The 7,833-nt window shown below is 41.8% G+C and overlaps 1 pseudogene; it reads left to right on the top strand.

Moving 5' to 3' along the window:
• Window positions 1-3,541: 3,541 nt before the first annotated feature.
• LOC149383400 (uncharacterized) lies at window positions 3,542-4,275 on the top strand (annotated as a pseudogene).
• The last annotated feature ends 3,558 nt before the right edge of the window (window positions 4,276-7,833 follow it).

Consider the following 7,833-nt stretch of genomic DNA (forward strand, 5'->3'; position numbering starts at 1 on the left):
ATTTTATTTAAAATACTTATTTTAATACTATTGTCGTAAAATTCAGAGGGCTGACTACCCACTGCGAGATGAGATGATGATCCAAAGCACAGACCCATCGAAGTTCCAGAGATCCACCTTTGACGAAGAAGACAGATTTTGTGACATCCTTGTCACAAAATTCCGCCTACCCCTTTGATAGGAGTCTCGGATTTTTTCCCCCCTTGGCTCTTGATCCGAGCTAACTTGTTGAGCTCTAACTTGGCAAGTGGGCTCAAGCATTCAACCGGGTCAAACCCCGTTAGCCCGGTTGGGCCCAAGAGGCCCGAACCGATTTTTATAAAAAAAATAAAAAAAAAAATAATATTTTGTTGTTTTATTTAAATTAATTATATGGGCTGGGCCCTAATAAATTTTATTTAAAACATGAAAAATAAATTATCAAGGACATCGATCTATTTTTCAAAGGCCAATTGTATTGGGCCTTAATCATTAAATTATTTTTTGACAACTATGAAAAATAAATAATCTTTGACGTTGATTTATTTTTCACTTGAGACATAGAACGTGCTCAACAAGAATCCATGAACTAATGTGATTGAGTTCATGAAGTTAGATTTACAAGAATCAATTAGGATACGATCAATCCGAATCAAAACCATATATGCTTTGTCATGCTTGTTTAATTAATTGCTTTGCCATGTATGATACATCTTGAAAAATTGTTTTATGAGTTATCATGGGCTTTCATTTATTATATGTAACTTATCTAATATGATTATGATAATTTTTAATAAATGAGTTAAACGGATCGGAGAAGTTTTGTCACCAAACCGATAAGAGGCTAAGCTTGGCGGTTAATAAAAGACTATGTCTTCCCTCCTCGCTGGAAGCTTTTTCTGTGAAGGATTGCTATGAGGATAATCAAGACTAGATGTCACGATACTACTAATCACTAAGTTATATCGAAACTTAATTGTTTTTAAGGGTAGCTTAGAAACACTCGAGTTTTTAATATGATTAGATAATTCGAGTCGGTCGAGGGCCGAGGGCTGAGTGAGTTTCGTCCGGCCCCAGTAGTTCACTCGGCCAATGGCCGAGTGAATCTCCTCCGGCCCAAGTGTCTCACTCGGCCGAGGGCCGAGTCAAGCTCATCCGGCCCAAGCAGTTCACTCGGCCAATGGCCGAGTGAATCTCATCCGGCCCAACCGCCTCACTCGGCCGAGGGCCGAGTCAACCTCATTCGGCCCAAGCATTTCACTCGGCCAATGGCCGAGTGAACCTCATCCGGCCCAAGCTTCTCGCTCGGCCATTGGCCGATCAAGTCTCATTCAGCCAATGGCCGACTCAACTTCACTCAGCCAAGGGGCCTTCAAAATGTCTCTTGGTCGCCTATAAATATGAGGCTCGACCCCTCGAGACAGTTAATCCGAATTTGAGTACTGAAACGCTGCTGAACTCATAACTCACTCGTTTCTCTCAAGTCTCGGCTCTCTAAACACCTAACCTCTTTTACCCACCTCAATCCTACTAATGTAGAGCGTCGGAGAGGTAAACAGAGGCACCCCCTCTATTTCTCCTTTGTAGTTCACACTCTATTTTCCACTTATCAGGTGTTAAGACGAGACGAGCATCAACAACAGCTAAGGGACGACTTGGGATACCAAGTCCGGAAAACTTGAGCCCGAACGCGATCACTTGGTCCGGCCTTGGGTCGAACCGTTTGGGGCTCCTAAATCGTTGTCCGAAAATGAGTGACAAAATTTTGGCGCTAGAAGGAGGGGACCTCCCGACCTTGGCGACGCTCTCCCTTCCAATCATTTTTCCTGCTACCTCTACGACTCTCGAGAGATGAGTCAAATTCCTGCTACCTCCGCAGGCACTCGAGTGATGGGCTCGAGATACGGCCTCCAAAGCCTCGCGCATCGTCTAGGAGGGCAACCTCGTGACAATGAGAGCCAGCCCCAAGACCCGGCGAATGACCCCGAGGCCGAGCTCCGAGAGAACACGGCTCGAAGGCTCACCGAGCTCCTAGACCGCCCCGGCTTCGACGGCACGCATATCGCCGACCTTCTCGGCTACGACGTCGAGGATAGATCCGCCCGAGGCGACTCCGACCCCGACTTTTGTTGGAATTGATCTAGGGTTTAAGAAAAAGTTTAACGCTTCGTAAGCGGTGGAATTTTAAAAATTTTCTTTTGACAAGTAAAACGATTTTACTAACCTAGACAAAGAGCAAGCACATGTAAATATAAACTATTATGAGCATTAAAGATTACTAACCTTTTTAGAAGCTTGAACGTTGATGAGCCTTCGGAAGGTTGAAAACGTTCGTCTCCCTCGCAGCACGTCTCTCTTCTTTCCTCGCCAACTCGAGCAACCACGAAAGTTACTATCACTATAATCACTCGAGAAAAATAGGAATTAGTGTGTGGGCACTTTTAAATACTACGACTTAAGAACAAGTCTCAAAGTCGAAGAACTAAACTCGCTAGGTCAAATGAGGACCTAGGTGCCAAAAAAAAATCGAAAAGAACTTAGAGAGAGAAGGAGAGAGGGGCGGCCACGCTAGAGAGAGAAGCTCTCAATCACAAAATTCCGCCTACCCCTTTGATAGGAGTCTCGGATTTTTTGCCGCCTTGGCTCTTGATCCGAGCTAACTTGTTGAGCTTTAACTTGGCAAGTGGGCTCAAGCATTCAACCGGGTCAAATGGGGATTGAGGACTACCGAGACGGCTGAGACAACCGGAAGTCTGAGGGGCAAAGCGGTCACCATCTCGACGATCAAGACGGAGATCGCCCCGACCCTCAAAAGAGGAGGAACAAGGGAGGACAGGCCCCTAACGGCCGCTCCCTCCCCGGGCCGAGACCCTCAGATTGCGAATATATCAGTTTAAGCAAACTACGAAGAGTTTGTTCATGCAAATCTACATTTGTCTCTTCTTAAGTTGTTTAGTTTGTTTATGGACTAAAGACTAATGTTTTATCATAAAGCTTCAAACAGACACGGAAGAATGAATGAACGTTTCAACTTTTTATTAATGAATAAGCAATTACAAGCAAGAGACTTCGTGAGACTTTATTACATCAAATGTACAATATAAAGATTACAACACTTCCTGTGGGCACCATTGACAACAAACTCCCACTTGACTCAAAGAAGATGTGTGTGTTAAAGTATTATGTTAATTCCGTGTATACTCTCCAGAATAGTCTAATTAACGTGTAACATTGTTAAAAGGCCCATTAGGTTGATTGTTAGATGGGCTTTATTTTTCTCCTTGTTAGTTAGAGCTGATTAGTGTGTGGGATTAATTCCCTTAGCGGTACACGTTTTTCTTAGCTGTCCTTAGTTGTCAACAGCTGATTATTTGTTTCCTTGTATAGTAGGATTAGGTTTCCTTATTTGTTTATTTCACTTTCCTTGTAATGTGTATAAATACACGTCTGATGCTAATGAGAAATATCATTTTCCGCACATCTCTTTATCTCTGTTTTACTTTTATGGTATCAGAGCTACACAAAACCCTAAAACACATATAGGTACTCGTGATCATACACCATGGCCGAGTCCAATAATACCAGTTTTACTGGAAATTCTTCTTCTTCTCAACCTGGGATTAATCCTATTATCTCAGCTGACAATTCTTCTCATTCCATCACTTCCCATAAATTGAATGGGAGTAATTTCATGGAGTGGTCTCAATCAGTAAAATCTTCGTTCAAGGGAGAGGCAAATTTGGCTATTTGTCTGGAATCACAACCAAACCAGACGTGAAGGAAGATGCAGCCAAATATGGCGTTTGGGAGGCTGAAAATTCCATGATTATGTCATGGCTCATTAATTCTATGGATGCAGGTCTAGGGAGGACGTATCTTTTTCTTCCTACAGCAAGTGACATCTGGACGGCGGTTAGAGAGGCGTACTCTGATCTTGGCAATGCTGGCACACTCTTTGAGATAGAAACTCAATTGAGCAAGGCTAGACAAGGCGAGAAGTCAGTGACAAAGTACTACACCGACCTGAAGATGCTTTGGCAAGAGGAAGACCTTTATTGCAACCACGAGTGGAGCTGCCCAAAGGACAGCGCCTTGTACCAGAAGCTCGTGGAGAAAGGAAGAGTTTTTAAATTTTTGGTTGGCTTGAATGCAGATCTTGATGAAGTCAGAGGAAGGATTCTTGGCCGAGACCCTCTCCCAAGAACCCGGGAGGTTTTTTCGGAAGTCCGGAGAGAGGAAACTCGTCGCCAAGTCATGCTGGGATCCGGAAAGAATGAGGCTGCACCAACACATTAAGAAACGAGTGCAATGGTGTCTTCCAAGCCTAATTACAACAACAACAATAACAACAACAACAACAACCGGAACCCAAGAAATTCCTCTGGCCGCTACAACAACAATGCTCCAACTTGTGAGTACTGCAAAAAGATAGGGCACATCAAAGCAAAGTGCTGGAAGCTTCACGGCAAACCTGATGATCTTCCACAGCCCTTCAACAACAACAACAAGGGTGCCTTTCAAGCCTCTCAGTCCACGGCACCCAAGTCTCAGCCAAGCAGCCCTAGAGCCTCTTCATCAACTCAAGATCAGTCTTCTTTCACTAAAGGATATTTAGAGCAAATGCTTAAGATGTGGTCCTCTCATCAATCAACATCAACCTTAGCTAAAAAAGGTATTCATGTAGCAGCCCTTAAAACAACCTTAGAAAACTCCAATCCTTGGATTTTAGATTCTGGTGCTACAAACCACATGACTGACTCATCATATCTTTTCCATACATATTATCCTTGTTCTGGTCATGAAAAAGTGAAAATTGCAGATGGATCTATTTCAGCCATCGCTGGGAAAGGTTCAATTATTTTATCACCATCCATTACTCTTTCTAATGTTCTCCATGTTCCTAAACTTGCCTATAACCTCTTATCCGTTCATAAATTGACAACTGATTCACAATGCAAACTCACTTTTATTCCTTCTGGTTGTAATTTTCAGGATCTAAGTTCGGGGAAGATGATTGGCAGTGCTGAAGAAAATGGAGGGCTCTACTACTTCACATCCGAGACCACCTTGAGTAAACAAATTCATAAACCTCTTTGTTCTAGTTTATTTTCCGTATCTGATGACATTATGTTGTGGCATTTTCATTTGGGACATCCAAGTTTTGGTTATTTAAAGCATTTGTTTCCCTCTATGTTTCATAATAAGAATATTGATTTTTTGCAATGTGAAATCTGTCAATTGGCAAAACATAAAAGGTCTCATTTTCCTACTTTGAAATATACACCTTCTAAACCTTTTGCTTTAATTCGTAGTGATATTTGGGGGCCATCTCGTGTAAAATCTTTAACCAACACTCGCTGGTTCATTACCTTTATTGATGATCACACTAGAAACACGTGGATATACCTTTTAAAGGATAAATCTGAGGCTGAAAACACTTTCAAAATTTTTTACAAAATGGTTGAAACTCAATTTGATAGCCGTATTCAGATTTTGAGAACTGATAATGGTAGAGAATATTTTAACAAAATCCTTGGTGAGTTTTTAAATGAAAAAGGCAAAATCCATCAGAGTTCTTGTGTTTATACACCTCAAAAAAATGGAGTTGCCGAAAGGAAAAATAGACATCTACTTGAAGTTACTCCAGCTATAATGTTTTCTATGAATGTTCCAAAACGTTTTTGGGGAGAAGCTTTGTTAACTGCTACATATCTAATTAATAGAATGCCAAGCAAACTCCTTAGCTATAAAACTCCCATTTCTACACTTAAATTTTTTTTCTCGGAGAACAAATGTTTCACACATCTAAATCCTAAAATCTTTGGGTGTACTGCCTTTGTACACGTTCATGATCATGCTAGAGGAAAATTGGATCCTAGAGCAATTAAATGCATTTTTCTTGGTTTTTCACCAACTCAAAAAGGTTTTAAATGTTATGACCCTAGCTCGGGTAAATTCTTTGTAAGTATGGATGTCACATTTTTTGAAAACCAACCTTTTTTTGACAAAATCCCTCTTCAGGGGGAGAATAATATTGAAGAGTGTTTTTGGGATTTAAATCATTCTCTGCCTATTTTGGATCTGCCTAATATTTCTAGCCGTGTACAAAATGTCCCAAATGCTCCAAATGATCAAAATGAAATGTCATCATATAATGAAAATGGAACTGATTCAAATGAGGAACCAATATCTTATTTCCGTGTTAACTCAAGAGTGCAATCAGAAAGTGAAGTTGAAACTCCAGCACTGTCATCATCAGAACCAAACACGGATCAAGGTAATTCTTCTCCTTTCATCTCAAATTCACCCATTCTTGATGAGTCAGCCGAGAGTATAGGTACACTTGAAATTCTAGATGAGCCAATTGCCCTTAGAAAAGGAACCAGAAATTGCACCACTAGACAAGCCGAGAAGTTTCCCATGTACCCCTTGTCTAATTATGTCTCATATAAAAATGTGTCTCCTGCCTTTAGAGCCTTTACCACAAATTTGTTGATTGATGAGATACCTAGTTCTATTTATGAAGCTCTAAGTATTCCTAAGTGGAAAGAGGCTGTTTTAGAGGAAATGAGAGCTTTAAAAAAGAATGAGACTTGGGAACTGACTGTGTTGCCTGCAGGAAAAAGAACAGTTGATTGCAAATGGATATTTACTATCAAGTATAACGCCGAGGGAGAAATTGACAGGTACAAAGCAAGGCTGGTTGCTCGTGGGTTCACTCAAACCTATGGGCTGGATTACGAGGAGACCTTTGCTCCGGTTGCCAAGCTAAACACCGTCAGAGTCCTACTCTCTCTTGCCGTGAATCTTGACTGACCACTACGACAATTTGACGTCAAGAATGCCTTCCTCAGCGGAGAACTAGAGAAAGAAGTCTTTATGCAGCCACCTCCGGGATTTGATCACACGGCCAATGGGAAAGTTTGCTTTCTTAAGAAGGCACTGTATGGACTCAAGCAATCTCCACGAGCTTGGTTTGGCAGATTTACTAAGGCGATGAAGGATCAGCAATACACGCAAGCCCACAGTGATCATACCATGTTCTACAAACATTCTCTAAATGGTAAACTCGCCATATTGATTGTTTATGTGGATGACATTGTGATGACAGGTGATGATGAGGCTGAACTCAGCAAGTTGACAAGATTCCTAGCTCAGCAATTTGAAGTGAAAGACCTAGGAAGTCTCAAATACTTTCTAGGTATGGAAGTGGCCATGTCCTCAAAGGGGATTGCAATCTCACAACGAAAGTACGTGCTCGATCTACTCAAGGAAACAGGTCTACTCGGCTGCAGACCTACCTCTACTCCAATTGATCCAAATCATAAGCTCACAACGACAAATGATGATGAGGATCCGACAGACAAGAAAAGGTATCAAAGGCTAGTTGGGAAATTGATTTACTTGGCTCACACACGGCCAGACATTGCATTTGCAGTGAGCCTTGTAAGTCAACACATGCACAATCCATCCAAGAATCATTTAGAGGCTGTGTATCGCATTCTACACTACCTCAAAGGAAGTCCGAGAAAAGGAGTTTTATTCAAGAAGGATGATGGGAGGCAGATTGAAGTGTTCACAGATGCTGACTATGCCGGGTGTTCAGATGACCGGCTATCAACCTCAGCCTATTGTACCTTTGTTTGGGGTAATCTTGTGACGTGGAGAAGTAAGAAGCAAGCTGTTGTGTCTCAAAGTAGTGCAGAGGCAGAGTTCCGAGCTATGGCGCAAGGTATTTGTGAGATCATTTGGATCCGAGGCATCTTAAATGAGCTACGGGTTAAGTACATAGCTCCCATGAAGCTGTTTTGTGATAACAAGTCTGCCATCAGCATCGCCAACAATCCGGTTCAA

This window comes from Urtica dioica, chromosome 10 (assembly GCF_054948205.1).
Source record: "Urtica dioica subsp. dioica isolate 48M chromosome 10, U.dioica_male_clone48M_v1_H2, whole genome shotgun sequence".
NCBI lineage: Eukaryota > Viridiplantae > Streptophyta > Magnoliopsida > Rosales > Urticaceae > Urtica > Urtica dioica.